The sequence below is a fragment of the Photinus pyralis genome, unplaced genomic scaffold (assembly GCF_008802855.1).
Source record: "Photinus pyralis isolate 1611_PpyrPB1 unplaced genomic scaffold, Ppyr1.3 Ppyr1.4_LG6, whole genome shotgun sequence".
Classification (NCBI taxonomy): Eukaryota; Metazoa; Arthropoda; class Insecta; order Coleoptera; family Lampyridae; genus Photinus; species Photinus pyralis.
The window spans coordinates 8,735,962-8,756,698 of record NW_022170663.1 but is presented as its reverse complement, the minus strand read 5'-3'; the positions used below and the strand labels follow the sequence as shown (position 1 = coordinate 8,756,698).

The window sequence follows — 20,737 nt, the reverse complement described above, 5'->3', positions numbered from 1 at the left end:
CACGTTGAAAATTAAACAACGGCGCCGTGGCTTAGTTGGTTAAAGCGCCTGTCTAGTAAACAGGAGATCGAGGGTTCGAATCCCTCCGGGGCCTGGATTTGAATTACATAGATGTCAAATCTCTTTTTTAAGGAGGGTAGCTCTAATTTCGAGAATTGTTAGTCCGACGCTACACGTTGGAAATTAAACAACGGCGCCGTGGCTTAGTTGGTTAAAGCGCCTGTCTAGTAAACAGGAGATCGAGGGTTCGAATCCCTCCGGGGCCTAGATTTGAATTACATAGATGTCAAATCTCTTTTTTAAAGAGAGTAGCTCTAATTTCGAGAATTGTTAGTCCGACGCTACACGTTGAAAATTAAACAACGGCGCCGTGGCTTAGTTGGTTAAAGCGCCTGTCTAGTAAACAGGAGATCGAGGGTTCGAATCCCTCCGGGGCCTGGATTTGAGTTACATAGATGTCAAATCTCTTTTTTAAGGAGGGTAGCTCTAATTTCGAGAATTGTTAGTCGACGCTACACGTTGGAAATTAAACAACGGCGCCGTGGCTTAGTTGGTTAAAGCGCCTGTCTAGTAAACAGGAGATCGAGGGTTCGAATCCCTCCGGGGCCTAGATTTGAATTCCCTAGATGTCAAATCTCTTTTTTAAAGAGAGTAGCTCTAATTTCGAGAATTGTTAGTCCGACGCTACACGTTGAAAATTAAACAACGGCGTTGTGGCTTAGTTGGTTAAAGCGCCTGTCTAGTAGACAGGAGATCGAGGGTTCGAATCCCTCCGGGGCCTGGATTTGAGTTACATAGATGTCAAATCTCTTTTTTAAGGAGGGTAGCTCTAATTTCGAGGATTGTTAGTTCGGCGCTACACGTTGGAAATTAAACAACGGCGCCGTGGCTTAGTTGGTTAAAGCGCCTGTCTAGTAAACAGGAGATCGAGGGTTCGAATCCCTCCGGGGCCTAGATTTGAATTACATAGATGTCAAATCTCTTTTTTAAGGAGGGTAGCTCTCTAATTTCGAGAATTGTTAGTTCGACGCTACACGTTGGAAATTAAACAACGGCGCCGTGGCTTAGTTGGTTAAAGCGCCTGTCTAGTAAACAGGAGATCGAGGGTTCGAATCCCTCCGGGGCCTGGATTTGAGTTACATAGATGTCAAATCTCTTTTTTAAGGAGGGTAGCTCTAATTTCGAGGATTGTTAGTTCGGCGCTACACGTTGGAAATTAAACAACGGCGCCGTGGCTTAGTTGGTTAAAGCGCCTGTCTAGTAAACAGGAGATCGAGGGTTCGAATCCCTCCGGGGCCTAGATTTGAATTACATAGATGTCAAATCTCTTTTTTAAAGAGAGTAGCTCTAATTTCGAGAATTGTTAGTCCGACGCTACACGTTGGAAATTAAACAACGGCGCCGTGGCTTAGTTGGTTAAAGCGCCTGTCTAGTAAACAGGAGATCGAGGGTTCGAATCCGTCCGGGGCCTAGATTTGAATTACATTCGCATTGTTGGGTGGAATGTTTGTAATTAGGTGTTGAGTTAAGGGCGAGTTAAATACTGGTTTTATATCAAGCACGGAGTGTTGAACGAGAATCCTCACAAAGAAAAAATGGAACGTATCTACGGGATGTATCTATTGGTAGCGCAATAGTGGGAATTGATCAATAATGGAGTATTGAAGAGTCACAACTGAACAAGCTTGTGCTTCTTCTTCCATTAAACAAAGTACCTAGAGAAGACTTTTTTGTCGGGTGCACCCTACGGTTGTCGCCGTTAGTGCGTTGACTCATCTGTGATAAAGAATCGTGTCCATAAGGCGACCCTTGTGAGACACCTTTTGCATTATGTCACTAAAAGAATGTTAAAAATGGTACCGGTCGGGTCTACTATCGTTTGTTAATCGAAAAATAAACAGTTAAAGGTATGGTAATTAAAAAGATACGGAACTTTCAATGACATTGTACAAATGATAGATTGCGCCATAGGTTTATGCTTCTTTCAAGGAAATCTGGTTCATCCACGAAGGCGGTTCGGACCGTAATTATAGCGAAGACATATATGGATAGTCAATCTTTACAGAACCGAAACGGATTATGTTAATAATTGAAAACAATACATTTAAAGTAGGCCACATTATCGATTATCCGTGAAATTTGTGACACGCAAAGGCAAAGCATTTTAACGGAGCCTTAAAAACGAAGTGAGCGGTTTGAGATACGACAATGACAGAATTAGAAACCCATTACCATTAGTCTTAATTTTTATTCGACTTTCGTGATAACTAAGCGCGCAAGAATACGGATAGGTGAGCGAGCTGTGTGCCAGATTTAAATGAAAGAGGGAATGTCGACGGAGAGGAAGTTCTGTCTCTATCGCGGTGTCAGCCGGTACCACTCGGTTGAGCAAGGTGAAAAGAACGTGTTATTGCAAAGGTAAGGCTACACAATCCTAAGCTGTCCTCATAATACACATAAAAAAATGTGGTTTTGAACGATTCAAAACGATAAGGCAGGAAAATATTTAAACGTAGATAAAATGTTGAGCGTTTTTCGAAATTACGTTTTTATCTACCTAGCCTACATACTATTTATGAGGAAATTACAAACAATTTTTAAACGTAATCGTTAAAACACTTTTTGTGTATTTTGCCTGAGCAATCCCATGTTGAAAAATTAATTGTAACTTTCACAATTTACCCACACTGACGGTGGTAATCATTTTCTAAACCTTTTTACGACCATTTCCTTACAATCAACGGCGAATATTGAAATGTTAGATTTCGGCAACGAGAGTGTTTTACAAAATTTTGTTTCTTTTTCATCCTTCCTTGAAGATACTTATCACAATTGCTTTCTCATACGTGCAAATTTAACGAGTGTGTGAGGTGCAAGTATTGGTAACAATTAACAAGTACTTTCCCGAGTTATGAAATACTTATTTCCAATAGCAGAAAAAAAGTATTTCGTGCAAACCATACGGTAAAAAGTACCCTAACATGTAAAGAATTTAGACGCCACTATTCCCAATACCAACAGAATCCATCGTGATCACAAATGTAAATGCGTTTTTCATTGCGTGAAAAAAGACGTTCACAACGCATTTGTGGCTAACTCAAAAGGCTTACGATACGAATTATCCTCGGAATTATCATTGTAATTTTGCTAAAAAAACAAAAAGTGCAAAAACACGCCCAGTTAGTAAGATAGTTAGGGAGAACTGTAACTGATGGTTTACTTTAGTTTTGGCATTCAGCCTCGCACCCCCAGCTACATCAAATTATAAATTGCACCCACCATCGAGTGACACCATTTTACAATTCTCTTTGCAAAATTGCCTACAAACTTAAATTTGGATGACCTGGTTATAAATTAAATTTAAAATGATAAAAGCCGTCGTGTGAGATCGAAGGCGCATTTTTGTGTGGCAGATCAGTATTCTATTAGCCAGTTTTGACTCCACCATCAATAAAATCTTGTAGGGGGCTGTCCATTCCCGTTGTCGGTACCGACTTCCTGCGTCCTGTTCATCCGCAATTCGGGTTTGAAGTTTTAATTTGACCATCAGTAAGATTTTGTCGGGAGCTACTCAGGTTACCGGAAAGATTTTGTTTTTGTTTTGCAGTCGTGTTGATAGCCGTCGACGAATTTGATTGGAATTTTGCGGCAGTGGACGGATGTCAATAAAAAGTAAAGCAGTAGGGCGTTGGTTGTTCTGAGGTAACCGTGAGTGGTCAAGTGTCTGTAAATTATCCCAGGGTGGTTTTATAGTCGTAGTTGAACTGCCAATCAAAGGTGCCATTCATTAAACCATAACCTAGGATGTTGTGTCTATTTTTCTTTTCCACAGGTGGACCTATCTATTGGATCAACCACCGCGACCCCTGTACCTCTGTTTAAAATTTAAAACGATTTTAAACATTCTGCCGAGTCGACAAAGATGATGTTCAATCCTTTGAACAATCAGTACTTCGAGATTGAACGAGCAAGGGACAATTAAGGGCCTTAGTATGAATGAAAATTTGTGAACATTTTGAAATTTAGATTATCTTTTTATTTGGGACCATGGATCGGAGGTACGAACATTTTCGTCTTTCAAGCATACAAAACTAAGGTCTATTCCGCCGGTGTACTTCGTTTTTTTTTAAATTACGTACCCTGAAAATTACCATCACACAGCAATCAACAAGATAGCGTCTGAATTCGACAAAAAGAAGTCCACAGAACTTCAAGTGTTTGTAATTGCTTTTAAATTTTGCCCCGTTCGTTTACAAACCCAGTACATTTAGAGTCTCGTGTCATTTGGGCAAGTCGAGTGTGTTATTTAAATATTATCCATGAAAACAAATGCAATTAAATTTTGTTTTTGTGGGCCTTTTGAGTGGCGAATAGCAGGTCGACAGTCTCATATATTTTTTAAGTGTCAGCAAATGTCTGCGTGACATTTTAGTATTTTATATTCTTGTGTGGGTCATACCGGGCGAAAAGCGATCCACACAGCAATATAGACAGTGTGGAAAAGTCAAATGGAATACATTCATTATTTCGATTACTGAAAAAATCTACAGTGTGTCCCCGGATGGACTGAACAAGAGGGAAAAAATTTTTAATTTTAACTACGCAAAAATGTCATTCTTTATAAAAATGTTTGCTTGCCTCAAAACCACCTATTCTGAAATAAAAATCTAGATATTCCTTTTAGCAGCTGAGAAAATTACAAACGCAAAATCTACAGGGGAAATTTTTCTAAGTTGCATGTTTTTGATTAAATCAGACTATCATTGTATCTTCCATGGCAACCTGATAAGCAAATCAAGTTAAAAAAGACACCTTAGAGCTTAAGGGAAACATTTTATTTTATTCAATGTGGTATCCTCCAACCTCTACACACTTTTCAGCTCTACTTACAAATTCTTTATAAACATTGTGGATCGTATCTTCATTGACAGAATTTATCGCTTTCGTGATTTTTTGCCATGGAAGATACAATGATAGTCTGATTTAATCAAAAACATGCAACTTAGAAAAATTTCCCCTGTAGATTTTGCGTTTGTAATTTTCTCAGCTGCTAAAAGGAATATCTAGATTTTTATTTCAGAATAGGTGGTTTTGAGGCAAGCAAACATTTTTATTCCCAATTTCTTAAATAGGAGGTATGTAGAATTGACAAAAAAACCGGGTCATAAAGGGGATCAACACAAATATTTTTCCAAATAAACCGAGGGTACGTGTTCCGTATGGAAGCCACCCTAATAAAGTGTTGATATTGATTATTCTCTAATCTTTTTCTCGGCAACCATAGAAGTTACAAAGTCCAATAGCATGTCTTTGAATAGTAGTACGCGCTTTTAGATTTTATAAAAATGTTCTAATATTTTTACCCCTAAAAAATTCTAATCTCTAACCAAATTCTGGTATCTGAGGGTTTTTAACGTACAAATCACGAATATGATTTGGGGAGGGGGGGGAGGTCAAATTAATGGTTTTATTTAATTTGATAAGAAGTTTAAATTGTATGAAATTTGCAGGTGTTTGTTGTTAAATTTCTTTATCGTTTGAAATTATTGATTACTTTCATATAAAATGAAAAGGTGTGTTAAAAGCTAAAGGGTTTTGTATTAGGTTATTCGTGACCTTACTAAGTTTACGTAGTCGATGTAAAATTTCTGAAGACTGTTGATAAAGTGATTGTGTTTTATACGTATCCATTTCTGCCGTCAGTCTATGTCGTCGTAATATTTGAAGATAAAGAAATTCTAATTGTTTCGACCTTTTAAAATCATTTGCAGTGACGGATATCGGGGTGACAGTTTCATTTATTTTGATAAGTAGTAACCCTGAAATACTTCGTGACATTTACACGTTTGTTCTTTTATATGGGTCATACAGGGAAACGAGTTACTCAGCAATACAACGAACCACACCAAATTATTCTACATCATAAACTGCTATTGTATGCTTGCTTAAAAAATCATTTTTAATAAAAAAAAAATTGGCCATCAATCACAAAAATCCACTAAATTTAATAAGGCTCTAGCAGCACGTCAAAAACGTGCATTTATATAAAAACGCATCTACTTTGGCTGACTCTGTAGGCAGGTACCGGGTGGTCCAAAAGTCCTTTAGTAACTTTTGAACAAAATATTAGAAACCAATGGCATAAATTGCAAATGACAGTATCTATATTTCATGGAGACTCTTACATTGGATTTGGAAAATTATAGATATCGATTAAGTGACCACCGTTAGTCGCACACATTGTCTCTTCTCACAACATTTGGATGAATTTTTTAAGAAGTGTAACTTTTGTAATCTCTGAACTCTTCAAAAGTCCGCGGTTTGTTGATGTAGATGTGGACTTTCGCCTTCAGATAGCCCCACAGAAAGAAGTCCGGAGTAAACAGATCTGGTAATCCGATTCAGTATCACCCGAGGGGTAAACCACTTCACGAAATTGTGTCACAAATTTCAATTAAAACATGCGAAATCCCTTGCGAAATCGCGAAATCTTTGTAAAAACTCTGGAAATCACAAAAAAACTTGCGAAATCTACGAAATCGCTTGCGAAATCGTTACATCTCTGAGAACTTTATTGCGATTGCGCCTACAGTGGAGGGTGTTTCTTTGATTATAGTCGATGAGCAAAAGGTATTTGAAATCTGTTGCAGGTTCTAGCACCCGCCGATTATTTCGCGAAATCCCTAGGACATCTTCCTAATCTTTTAAAAGCTGCGAAATCCCTAATTATTATTTCTTGGAAATGCGCGAAATCCTTGCGAAATCGCATTGATTTCCGATTTCGCGCAATACTGTCACAACTCTTAATAGTGGTTGTTAACCCCTCGGTATCACCGTTTTTAGTCAAGGGAAAATGAACTCTATTGTCCGCACTTTGTCCGTCTGTACCACTACTAGTCCTCCAATTTAAGCTTTTTCGTTGTGATTTCTCTCGTGATTTCTTTTTTATACGGTGTAGCACAGCCCCGAGACCAGAAATTTTTTTTGGATTAGTCACTTCATTTCCGAGTATTTTAACTTGTTTCATATGTAAGTTAACGATTTTTGTTCGCTATGAAATTGTGAAGAATTCCATTCTAAAATCTCCCAACCCTTATTTCTAAAACCAGAAGGTGACATTTCAAAAATATTTACAAATACCCGGTACTATTTCGTGTAATGAAGACACTCCCTTGATATTAGGCGGTACGTTTCCATTATTGCAATGCTTCAAGTGTATACAAATTATGTATTCCGAGACGGCACGCCAGTAAAGGAATGCAAGCAATGTTTCGTAATATGGTGAGATTATATGGTCGAGTGCGTGATTCACAAGAAGAATATGTGAAGAAGTCTTCGTTTTGTCACGGTGCTGTGCACTCTCTACGGCATTTAGGTACTCCGGTCTTCTGCATGTACTGTTGCTTCTAATTAGTCATTACGGACATTCCCTGGCCGTAGTAATTTTTTTTTCAATCTCATTATATTTTTATATGCACTACGTGAACGCCATGAGAAAAATTTTCAATTAGCATGATGGAACTCGCCTAATTAAAGTTAGCAAGAATCTTGCAAGCGTTCCGAGTCTTGTGAATGTTTTAAAAATAGTTATGGGCCACACTCCAATTTATATATATTTACAATAGCGAAATAATAAATTTAAGTGGCGGAAAAGTGCTACATATTTCCAATCCAATAAATCTACTTTCCACTTTTCCACACTAATTAATTGTGGCATAGACCAAATACAATGGTCTATGATTGTGGTTACCGATGATCTGCTTAAAGTTATTTCCGTCTCCTAAATGAGTGCAACTTATTAAAGCAGAATCACTATCTGGTAGAAATGTACAATTTTTAATATTTTGATCAAATCTATACTTCTCCTAAATTTATGTAGGTATTTAGTAGCATTTAGCTGAATTAACAGTAAATATTACATAATAACAAAAAATCATATAAATGATCGTGTCTTTTCAATGTGTTTATTTGTTTAACAATTAATACCCTTATTGACACCTCTTTGTAATCATGTGATCCCGACACAATAATTTATCGAAAAAAAAATAACACAGCAAAAGGTGTTTTGACATTATTCTTTCCTCTTTACACCTTCTTGCGTTCCTGGGATCTTGATACAATAAAATTTAACTTTTGAGAATGTGGTAGGAGGTGACAACCATTACACATCTGCCTGTGACTTTTGAAACAGAATTTTATAATAGGCATTTTCCTCTTTGCGTGACCCTGGCACAAGAATTTTTGGAATGAGACTAGCTCAGGACAACATAGCATCTAGATCCTTCACTCAACGATAGCATGTTTGACAATAATATGCTTTCTGATTAATAGCGTCTTAGCGTCTTACGTTCCTGTGAAGTCTGGACGATTATCCTTATCAGAGAATTTTCTATTAGGAGAATATACTAAGGCGCAAGGTGAGAAAAGTCATTATTAAAAGACTTATTAATATTATTTCCCAACTTACAACCCAGTACTTTTCGAACCAAATTTTGTACATACCAGTAGATAACCCAACCTTGACACTGGTAAATAATTAATGTGTCGTTTTGATCCTGATAGTAAGAATTTTTGGTAATGACATAAAAGGTCATTTTTTCGTCAAATTACCTTTGTGTGACCGAGATTTGAGGAAATACTTTTATTGGAAAAACACCTCGCGCCGCAGTAATCATAATATCCCAAGAAACAACAAATAGGGTAAATGTTTGACAACCATGTCTTTTGTCAATTATCACTTTCTTGCTTGTGTTCCTGTGATACAATAATAATTGCAGGAAAAATTGTATAAGCAGAGCAGGAGAACATAATTCTTGGTAAAAGTGTGTTCTCCGCGCATGTTTTCATATTTATACTTTCTTCATTTTCTGTAATCCCAATACAATGATTTTGAGATGGGAAATCTGAATCATTCTATGGTTGAAGCTGTTGGCAATAATTTGTTGCTGATGTACACGTTCTTGCGATGTATAATTTATGGAAGAAAAATGTGTAGACAGAAAAATACACAATTAAACAGCCGACGGGATAGGTTTCGGTGTCCCGCCATCAGTGGTAATGAAATATTAACATTTTTGGAATGTATGGGAATTTTTGGGAATTGAGATATTGGAATCTTGAATAAGTAATTTTAGGATTTTTTTCTTTATGAAAGTTGAGAATTTGAAATATAGTGTGTTTGAGACAGGATTTTGAAATTTGGTGAGTATGAAGACTTGAACTGGTTTGAAGAATTTCAGATTTTGAGATGAGTTTTCAATTTTTGCAATTTTGGTCATTTGAGGTTTTGAGATTATTGAAATGTTAGATGTCGAGGTTTTTAAAATTGTGTGAGCTTGACATTTTGGAATTCTCATATTTATGAAGTTTTAAATTTTCGGATTTGTGAATATTTTGGGATTTTTTAAATTTTGAGATCTTGGAATTTTGAGATTATGAAATGTAAGAAAATGACTTAAGGTTTAGGAAACTTTGAGTATTCAAGATTTTGGATATTTTAAGACTAGATTTTGGGATATTCTTGCACCTTAAGAATTTGCAATTTTTGAAATTTTGGAAAATTTTAAATACATTTTTTTTTAATTTTAGGGATTTGAGTTTGGGACTTTGGAAGTTTTAAGAATTTGAAATCTTTGACATTTTGGGAGTTTGGAGACTTTGGTTTTTTGAATTCTTGATTTTACTTCTTGGAATGTTTAACACTTAAGTTTTTGGGATTTTTCGAAATAGTAGGATTTTATATTTTGATATTATTGCAATACTAGACACAAAATTTTAGAATTATTCAAATGATAGATTTTGATATTTTTAATTTTGGGAATTTGAGATTTTGAAATGTGGCGAACTCAAGACAAGGTTTTTGCAACTTGATTAATTCTAGATTTTTAAATTTTTTGATACACACATTCAATTTCATAATTTGGGAGAATATTGGAACTTTGAGAATTTAGATTTCTGAAATTTTAGAAGTTTTTTTTAGATTTTGTGACCTTGAGAAGTAGAGGTTTTTGAAGTTTTGGAAATTAGGAATTTTGAAATTTGGTGAGTTTGAGAAATATTGATGTTTCATATTTTGAGATTCTGAGATATTGGGAATTAACGTGAGAGTTCGGGCCCTTGAAAGCTTTAAAACTGGAGGTTTTGGAATTTTTCAAATCTTGTGAATTTTGGTTCTTTTGGATTGTTGAAACTTGAGTTTTTGGGCATTTTAAGAATTTTAGATTCTAGGATTCTAGGACACACTGGTGAGAAGAACCTATTTTCAGCTGTGAGATGAACAGACGTTTAGAGACGTGATATCAATTTGGGGCACTTTAGGAGAACGGACCTATGTGTTTCTTTTCTAGGAGTGAAGGAGTGAAAAATAGAAAGTTTTTCAGCGCGGTCTGATGATGAGCAATAAATATTAAGCCCGAAATCGACCGCCATTACAGAAAATAAAATAAGATTTGCCTGTTCTTCTTTATACTCACCCGCTAGTTTCTTCTTGCATTCCTGTAATCCTGTTAGAATACCTTTTAGAAAAGACATCTGTATTAGAACCTCGATTAGAACATAGTGGGCGAGATAGTAGGTGTGTAACGGTGTTAAAGCCTCTTGTATAAAATGGTTTGAGGTATATAATAGCTTATGGAAGAAAATTTTGGTTTGTTGTCGAGATTGTTGTGGATGTCCGTGCCATTTAGTTCTTTAGAAATTTTTCCGGAAGAAAGAAACCTTCGGAGATGTAACATTCGACCGGAAAGTTCCAAAAATTTTGGTATGTGACTCTTCGCAGTCGAGCTACCGAAAAAAGGCGAAAACGCCAAACAAAATAGAATATAGTAGAGAAAGTAAAAGTAAGGACGATAAGAAGACATTCGTTAATAAGAAACGGTAGCTTGCAATTTAATGCCTAGTTGGCTTTAATTGCAGTTTTTGGCGAAGACTCTTCCGTATACATTGTTCTTAGGAGGACATCCAACATTTTCCTCTCCGTTTTCTTTTTTCAATTAAAAATAATTAATCCATATTTCTGCTCTACTAAACTAATTTTTAATCACTTTCAATTTGGTAAATACAATTATGGCGTAATATGAGAGAAGCGCTTTTACGATTTCAATTAAGATACAAAATTGCATTACATTTTTTCCTCGTAAACCCGCTCGCTATATAACCTAATATAAATCTGTATACCGTTATACAATCGTACGTGAACTACAGGAAGCAGATGCGCCTATTTGACAAACAGGATCTACAAGAACAAAACTTAGCAAAGGAAGTATTTATTATTAGAAACCTACGACGTTTTGGGATAGGGCAGTGTACTCGTCACGGATGGTTCTTTGAAGGGGGTTATTTACGTAAAAATACAAAATACGTTACAAATCTTTTACATTTGCAATGTTCCAAAAGTTTGTTTCTTACAAAGCCTCAGTGTCTGTGCAGATAGATTTCAACTTGCTTTTTGGATAAGTAACGTAAATTTAATTACGGGATTTATTTTGCACAATTAATCAATTTATAACGGCCCTTAAATTGATTGATGTATAACAGTTAATTGTTATTTATCACTTATGTACTTGTACCTACTCAAATTATAATTTACACTTGCACATTTGTAACACGAGCGCGAATTTCATTATTTATCACTTCGGCATTGACGTTGAGACTGAACTTCAATGTACTTATACAGCAAACGAAAAGCTTCTAGAGAATTCTCGAATCAGCATATTATATTTTACGGAAAGAATGCAGCTTACATTCCTTATCGCCGACTTGATTTCGTTTGCAGGTCCTGCTATGCTTGTCGTCTTGGATCGGCCGGTATTAAGGTTACGGGTTGCCATGGTAGGTGGGACGAATGCTGTGAAGAATCTAACGGCGGGTTCTGGTTCGAACACGTGTCGTTTGCGGTTTCCGTGGAATTGTCAGTAACCTTCAGAGGACGAGGTTGCCGTGGTATCCCTGTGTTGTATCGGAGCTTCTTCTGTGCACTTACGTTTTCGTTACTCGTCCCGTGTGTGGCCTAGGTATTTGCAGCAAGCACAGCGCGGAGTGTCTTGCGGTTTTTGTGCAGTCTTGGATTGTGAGTTTCTGGTCGACGTCCTCTTCAACCTTACGAGAAGTTCTTCGAGTAGTTCCGAAAAGGATGTTAAGGTTAGGTCGTAACACTTTTTGCGGATGCAACCGTAAACCATGTGGAGTTATAGGGTCTCATTGATGTCCTCGTCAATCCTTTCGAGTATGATACGTTTCAAGGCGATGAACAAATATCTTCTCGACTTGTTGACACTGTCACCAGGTGGAGGCATCGTACTCCAGCAGCATAGTGAGTGCGCGTAGGACGTTCTCGTCGAACATGCTCACACAGTCCATATATGTCGAGATATTGTCGATGAAGGCATAGACGTCTTCGGATCCGTTGAAGCGGACTTCGTCTGCTGGATCCTTTTCAGGAGCTCTTTCAGAATGGCCTCGGAGATCCGAATAGTTGGAGTCTCTGCGTTCGACGTTCGATAGACCGCGCCAGTTTAACACAAATCAAACACCTACGGCGCTGCATCACATCCAACGGACATAGTACAGATCCCACCAAAACATCATGCCTCATGTCCGTTGTATCGGCATGCTCATGGTACCGGAGGTTTGTTGCGCAAGTCGCCAGTCCTCTCACCAACCTATTAAAGAAGGACGATAATTTAATTAAAGATTAGTATTATTGACCTGGTTGACCACTAGTAGGACCCAACTGGCTGAAAAGCACAGTCCAAACAAAATCCTAGGTCTCTTATAATGAATGGCACCTTTGATGTTGAAGCTCAACTGCGTTTTCACAAAATCAATTGATTTGACGATAAATGTCAATGTAATATAAACAATATTATATACGCACAATCGACTACTAGCTTATTGTAAGCCCATGAATCTACACACATATACAATAGATTTATTTAAGGCTACACGTTTTTGCTTCTTTGTGGGTTCAAAACTTTCACTATAACCGCAAATTAACCTCTGCGAATGAGAGCACTAAAAACTTTAATTCGCGTTTAAATTTCACTCGTTTGTCCGTTTTCGTACAATATTTCTTCGTCCATTTCGATTGAATGTGAAGGTCACCAAACTTTAATTCGCGCGTTTTATGTACACGTACTCAAACTTCGCCACCATAGGCGCACGCAATTTTCCCGCAATAAAACTCGCTCTCGATCTTTACAATGTCATCAATATATAAAACACCCTACGATAAATTACGGGAGATCGAATTACGTTTGCTGGTGGCTCGATGCGAATTCGAATAATGCAAAATGAATCCACCCTATGGTAATTTACAGGTTGAGCGACGCGACACAAAATATAAAAAACACCCTGCGGTAATTTGCAGGTGGATGACATAACTTCGCTTACGGTTCAACGCGTGTTTGCCCAAGACTCAATACCAATTGTCTCACTATCAAATCTCCACTACTGTTTCTTTTTTAATTAACAACCAATTTATGACAACCTTGAAATGAATCGATTTAGAACAGTTAAAATATTTTCTCGAATATTATTTATCACTAACATATACACAATTTATAACAACGCGAACTATTGACTCCTTTACGTTTACGTTAAAATTGGAACTGAACTGTAACAATTCCATTTGCATAGCAAACGACAACCAGAATGTTCTTAGAACGCTTTCGAATGTTCTAGAATAAACACATCATTTTTCCCGGAAAGATTGCGTCGCATCCGCCGTCGTTCTTTATCGCCGACGACCAATCTTTCATGGTTCCTCGATGTCTATCGGGATTTCTGGAATATGCGCTATACAGCAATAAAACTAACCAGTCAAATTCGTTGACGGCTATAAATTAACTCCACGTGGAGTAATTTTTTGCTGATGCAAAACCCGCTCTACATACCAGTCTCGATAACGATGGCTGCAAAATAAACAGAATCTTTCCTGTAATTTAAACTCACCACGACATATCTCACGACTTACCGACACCGCGAGCTTTCAAACGTATTTTAACAGTCAAGACTGTATTTCAGAAACACTCGCCCATCGTTAAAATGTAAGTAAAATTCGAATCAAATAAAATCCGTTAACGAGCGCCCGTTATAGGTTTTAGCACATTTTTGCAAATTTATTTGTAAAAAGGCTGGCAGTAAATGCGGGCCCGTAGAGGAATGCTTGTAGAAAGACGAGGAGTGTACATGTACCTACGGTGCCCGTGTAATAAACAACTTTAAGGACGATGCTACATGATGTGGGGTCGGTGACACCTGGCCGCCATCCCCTAGCGTGTTGTACTAACCCAAAGATTTTCCAGTTTTTTCCTATCTTCTTCTACATTTTTGGTCCGATTGCTTTCAAATTGGTGTCGTTGGAAAGGTCATGCAAACGCGCACAACTCTTGCGTGGCGGAATTTTGTTTTTTTTTCTAGGGACGAAATTAAGCACCTTTTGCAAGGCGCGCGTCTTTGAGGGGTGGTCGACTTTGTTCGTCCAAAGGTTTCTTAGAGCTCTAATAGCGGTCTCTCTTTCTCGTGTCACGGTCGCCAATAGAAGCTCGAGCTATGAGAAGTACCCAAAAATTGAGTACTATTTTTTGGCGGGTTTTTAGCGAGATTCGTCAAAATGCGAATGTGTAACCGGGAAGTCGCGTCGGAACTGGGTACCGCCAAAGCGAATGTGGAGTCAAAACTTCAAACCAGAATTGGGGGTGAACGGGACGTCGAGGGTGGGTACCGACAAAGGGAATGTGGTAGCCTTCGACAGGAAAGTAAATGTACCTAGCGAATTTAAAGATTTAAGACTTATTAGCATTTTGCCCGTTATGTCAAAAGTCATGGAAAAAGCCATCGAATCCCAACTCAGAAGCTACCTCATGCTAAGCAATATTTTACCTGAACATCAATCTGGATTTAGATCGAAACATAGCTGTACCACAGCTTTGCTTAAAGTAACAGACGATGTATTACATGCAAGAGACGCTGGAAAGGTTACCCTACTAATATTATTAGATTACTCTAAAGCGTTCGATACGATCTCGCATGAGGTTTTGCTGGCTATACTACATTATATTGGGGCTTCGCAATCTGGGATTTCACTAATTAATAGTTATCTGAATAATCGTCAGCAATCAGTATTTTGCAATGGTCAGGCATCAAAGTACTTAAATATTAAAAGAGGGGTCCCTCAGGGATCCATATTAGGGCCTTTACTGTATTTAATTTACACACATGCTATCCCTTCTGTTCTAAAAGATTGCCAATATCACCTATATGCTGACGATACTCAGATATATTTTTCGTTTTTTCCAAGAGACATAGTGAAGGCGTGTGAAACTGTAAATAGTGACCTACAAAACATTTTTGAAACATCTACAAACCATTGCCTCAACATAAACATGAGAAAATCAGTTGTTATGTTATTTGCAAATTCTAGTGATTTGGAGATTTTGTCTGCTCAAACGAATATATATGTAGGTGGTCATAAACTAGTAATTCAAAGATCTGCTAAGAATCTCGGTGTAATCATAGATAGTGAACTGCGATTCACTCAGCAAATATCAAAAAACATCCAACGGGGTTATGCTGCTTTAAAAGCTATTTATATTAATCGCGATATTTTAAATATAAAGACTAAAGTGGTACTGTGCGAATCTTTGGTCCTGTCGAGCTTAGATTATTGTGATGTTGTGTATGGTCCGTCATTAAAAAGCATAGAAATAAAAAAATTCAAATCTTGCAAAATGCTTGTTTAAGATTAATTTTTGGAATCAGGAAATACAGTCACATTTCGCATACGTTGGAAACGGTGAAATGGTTAAGCATGAATGATCGCAGGATATTCCATGCTGCTTGTTTGTATCACAAAATTATAAAAGATGCTTGTCCAGCATACTTATATAAAAAAATAACTTTCAGGACAGATGTACATCATCTGAATTTACGTTACAGAGGAATATTAACTTCTCCGTCGCACAAACATGAATTTTTCAAGAGATCCTTTAGTTACCAAATTGCACATCTGTATAACAAGATACCATCTGATTTTAAAACATTAAGCCAAGTTAATTTTAAAAAAAAGGCTGAGAATGCATTTCTTATATAAAAATTAATTTTTATACACTTAATTGCTCCCTTCAGTTGAATCTTTGCTTGTTTTCGTGTCCCATTAATTCCAATAATATACCTACCTATATATGATTATGCGTGTATGAAACGTGTACCTATATGTATATAAATAATTATGTACCTTAGTGTTCACTGGAGATATTCTTTCTTTAATTTTTTACATGTTTATGTTTTATCTGTGGCCATATCAATATTAATTTCTACATGTTATATCGGGTTAGGTGGAAGAGCAGCACATGGCATACATGTCATTGCTGAACCTCGCCCATTCCTAGTGAATAAAGGCATTTATTATTATTATTATTATTATCTTATTATGGTGGTCAAAACTGGCTAATAGAATACTGATCTGCCACACAACAATGCGCTGAAGTCCCTTCGATCTCACACGAGGACTTTGATCATTTTGTATACCTTTTTCGAGCAGCTACTTTATCAATAACGCTTTTACACAAAGCTCAAATTTAGTGCGCAAGTACGTCATGCCTCAATTCCCTGGGGTTAAACGCAAAATTCCTTACAGCTTTGCGTGACTATTTTTTACACATTTTCATGTGGTTAACAGTTTTTTTTTCAGATTTTCAGTGCGCAATTTTAATGTATTTTTTGCTTCTGGAGAAATTAGATTTAGAGTAACAATAACGAGAAACTATAAGCAACGGCTATAAAAGCGACATTGCGATAATTTCCAGCAATAAGTGATGAAAATGAAATGTTCCACACCAACGATAAAATTAATTGCTACATATTTTAATTAAAGCCAATTACTCACGGAACGAAATTTAGGAGCTAAAATTAATTGGGAATGGAGAGTTTTTTTAAATCAAATGCTATAGCATTACAATGACTAACAGCCTCGTCTATAATGGCAGAAGTTTGACGAGTTCAATAACCGATTCCTATTGTTCATTGCCTATGATCAATAACAGTTTGTTTCTTTTTAGAGCAATCGAAGCGATGTATAAAGTAACAGGTAATTACTTACGTACATAGCCTTAGCCAGTTGTAGATGCGACACTTTCTACGGCTTACCTGCAACAAGTAACGATATTAGTAAGTTGTATTTATCTACTTTCTATACTTCCTTAGAAATACGAAAATGTGCATTTCCTCATTGCGTTCATTACAATCTCATGGGAGTATATTTTCACCAATACATTAGAAAAAAAGATTTCTACAAGTGAACTTGTCTTCCGCAATGTATATGCATGTTACTAATTATATTATTATTAAATAATTTTAACATCAAAATAAAAATTCCATGAGTCCGTTTTAATTTGTACAATTGTATAACTTCGACCTCAGTTGGATTTACCCTTTTATTCTGTATATCGACAAATAGACGTTAGGAAAAACTCGAAATGCTACCTATTTCAAATAGGCATTACCGACCGTGACGCTCGCAAGAGAAATTATCTATTGTTTTTATACACAAATATTAGATTTTATAATCTCTTGCTGACGAAAGAGCCTTGGATGTTGGCCAAAGACGTTTCGGTGCAATGAATTTGAACTTTGTTTTCCCACGTACTCGTCCCACCATGGCCGTTTTTCGCAAACATCGCGCAATGGTGACGCAAAAGGCATTAGAAACGCTTGCTTGTCACCGACATCCACGAAAAACGTTACCCATGATCTCTTCTTGTACAGCATAATTACATTTCTTCGCCAAATACAGAAATACTCAAATGCATGATATTGACAATGACAGCTAATATCCTTCGTTACAAAATTAACCAAGGAAGAGACAGAAACAGAATTTGGCAATTACCCCGTCGACAGATATTTTGAACTGTATGCCATAAAAGGGGGAAGAAGGAAGCAGGCGTTTTAGTAAACCTTCCTCGAACGATAGGAATCACAAAATTATTTTTAATCAAGGGGATTTCAAATAGCTTAAAGCTTTTATTTAAGGCACTTAGCTCCTGCTAGTCGCTGGCACCCTCACGCAGTTTCCTTTTAATTAACAAGGTGTCAATGGAGCAATTAATTTCAAAGTTGCAATTTAACAAGCAATTAATATAGAGTAGTAAAAGCAATAAATTTACTTAAGACAGCTTACTCTTGTAAAGAGGTTGCACTGCAAACCGTTAATACACAATTCAGCCCTAGCGAAACTTTTAGTTTATTAACCAAATAATATAGAAGTTTATCCATAAGTTAGCATAAAATTTTACAATCCTCCTTCGTAATTTATTTTGAATCTACGTACCTTTTATCCATTTGTGGTGGTTCCAGCTTAATGTTAAGCTAGCACACAGAAATGCTGACAAACAAACCTGGCTTGATTAATAAGATGCCGTGGCTGTTCGAACGGTAGAAACTTTTAGCTCTTAATAAGAAGAGAACCTAGGCCTAGCTGTGCACTACAACTGCTTGCTTTTTCAACTCGACCAAACCTTCCGTGTAATCGCACAACACGCGGTAAACTTCTCACACAACTTTGGTTAACTTACCTCTGCACAATTTTTTTTATAAAACCTGAACTGCGTCTTCAACAAGACAAATAGTGCTGACTGCCAGAAAACTAAAAGCGTAAAAAGATATACACGCTCTTCAACTGTCGCAAAATCCGAGGCGAAATCACCACGGTTTTAGTTGAAACCAGAAACTGAAAGGAGCACCACTTCCACTACACCAAAATTCCAAAAACTACGCTAATTATAAAGTACGCACTTGACCAAATGTGCCTAAGTTAAATTGAACAATTTAAATGCAATAAATTAAATATATTATATTATATATTAATACATATATTATATAAATATATTAATAAAATTAAAACGAAAACTACGAAATTATACAAAGGAAAAGCAAACACTGAAATACAAATTCAAAAGAAACAAGCTAAGTTTGTGCTTTTTCGTGTCAAACATGACGAATTTTGTGCCAAATAAACAGCATTTGCGACACTTACAGCGATAGTGCTAGATTGTGGATGATGATCTCAACGTTTCAAAAGTGGATTTCAATGCAATTGACAAGGAACGCGAAATTCAAATTAAAAAGTTTGCAGACGATAAATTACATGGATTATTGGGCGAAGACGTTACACAAACACAACAAATGATGGCGTGGCAGTTGTATGTTACTCGACAAGCCATTTTCGATCACCCGAGAACCACGCGTTGATCGAAAAACGCACAGAATGGGCTCGAAGACACGGCAAAGTCATTCTGCTTCATGATAACACTCGTGCACATACAGCCAGGATGGTCAAAAAACGATTTCTTCGCTTGGTTGGAAACTCTTAACCTCACCCGCCGTATTCACCAGACTTGGCGCGTTCTGAATATCAACTCTCTTCTCATCGATGGGACAAGCACTGTCTGAGCAACACTTCAAAACCTTTGGAGGATGTACAAAAAAGGCACATGGACGGACAAATCGACAAGACATTCCCACACATAATGGCTTTACCACAGATACACAAGGATATTGGAGTGGGATTCCTTACACATGAAGAACAAGGGTAAACCTAGGGATTGGTTTTGAATTTGTATTTTGTTCAACATATGACAATTTACACATATACGGCTTCAAAGCGAACGTGAACAAAAGTATGTCTGCTGATAACAAGCGATAACAGGAAAAGAATAGGACCTAAAGGATTTCAGAGGAGTCAAACTTTCGAAAGGTAAGGGGTATAAAAACATTGTTATTGTTGAGCTAGCCGTGAGCAAATAAAAATTAATTGTCATATTAAAATTTTTTACCAGTGCCGTAGAGGTTCAATTTTATTTTATGCAAGTTAGGTCGTCGACCCTTGTAAATGTAACTAAGCCTTGGGCGAGAAAATATTGTGAAGTTAACTGTTGTGTCGCAGAAGATTGTGTGGGAGGATGAATTTAAGTGCTATGTGTGGTGATATTTTGAATTTTTTAAAAATTACGAATCGTAGCTTGCCTGAGTAGGCTCTTCAGGCCCCGTCGCTTCTCGACAATTCGCCTTGAGATTCTAATGCCTGCGGTTTCAGGTCGGTCGGGTCGAGTGGTCGAAGAAATGGCATCATTTCGTGACCTAAACACCCTAAAGTAACGGTGATAGTGACCATTTCCTTCTCACCGTTGCCATTTTCCACTACACGTTTTGTAAAGATGTGTGGTTAAATTTCTAACCTCTAAAGGGGTGGTAAGTAAAATTAATTAATTTTTCATACATTTGATGGAAAACCTACCGAATTTGAATTTCAAGGGATTTTTGCAAAGAAAAGGACGATATGGATTTGCAAATGTAAATTTTGAATCAAATGACATCAATAACAATTCTCGAAGTCTAGTTAAAACTGTGTTAGGTCGCAATATAATGCTCAAGGATATTTATTTATATGAATAACAGCTGAAAAATCAATTATTATCGATTAGCGTTTAATAAATAAAGCAGTCAGGTACAGAAACGCTATATATAGCACAAGTAAACAGAGTGATATAAAAATAGGTAACAGCAAAATAAACAGAACATTTACGAAAAGATTGGGTTTATATAGAAAATTGTGTTTAAAAATTGACATTATACACCTGGAAATCGTTAAAGAGTTTATACATTGATTTCTACATTATTTTCTCTATTTTTAAATTTTTGTATTTCGGGCCTATTACGGTTATCAAAAACGAAAGAAATAGAA

At 36.8% G+C, this 20,737-nt stretch overlaps 9 non-coding genes across 9 annotated transcripts; all 9 read left to right on the top strand.

Moving 5' to 3' along the window:
* The first annotated feature begins 20 nt into the window (after positions 1–20).
* Positions 21–94, top strand: Trnat-agu. Its single transcript has one exon. It is a non-coding gene; the product is annotated as a tRNA-Thr (tRNA).
* A 98-nt stretch (positions 95–192) lies between these two features.
* On the top strand, positions 193–266 carry Trnat-agu. Its single transcript has one exon. It is a non-coding gene; the product is annotated as a tRNA-Thr (tRNA).
* Positions 267–364: 98 nt separating this feature from the next.
* Positions 365–438, top strand: Trnat-agu. Its single transcript has one exon. It is a non-coding gene; the product is annotated as a tRNA-Thr (tRNA).
* Positions 439–535: 97 nt separating this feature from the next.
* Trnat-agu lies at positions 536–609 on the top strand. Its single transcript has one exon. It is a non-coding gene; the product is annotated as a tRNA-Thr (tRNA).
* Positions 610–707: 98 nt separating this feature from the next.
* On the top strand, positions 708–781 carry Trnat-agu. Its single transcript has one exon. It is a non-coding gene; the product is annotated as a tRNA-Thr (tRNA).
* A 98-nt stretch (positions 782–879) lies between these two features.
* Positions 880–953, top strand: Trnat-agu. The gene has a single exon. It is a non-coding gene; the product is annotated as a tRNA-Thr (tRNA).
* Positions 954–1,053: 100 nt separating this feature from the next.
* On the top strand, positions 1,054–1,127 carry Trnat-agu. Its single transcript has one exon. It is a non-coding gene; the product is annotated as a tRNA-Thr (tRNA).
* A 98-nt stretch (positions 1,128–1,225) lies between these two features.
* Trnat-agu lies at positions 1,226–1,299 on the top strand. Its single transcript has one exon. It is a non-coding gene; the product is annotated as a tRNA-Thr (tRNA).
* Positions 1,300–1,397: 98 nt separating this feature from the next.
* Positions 1,398–1,471, top strand: Trnat-agu. Its single transcript has one exon. It is a non-coding gene; the product is annotated as a tRNA-Thr (tRNA).
* Positions 1,472–20,737: the final 19,266 nt, after the last annotated feature.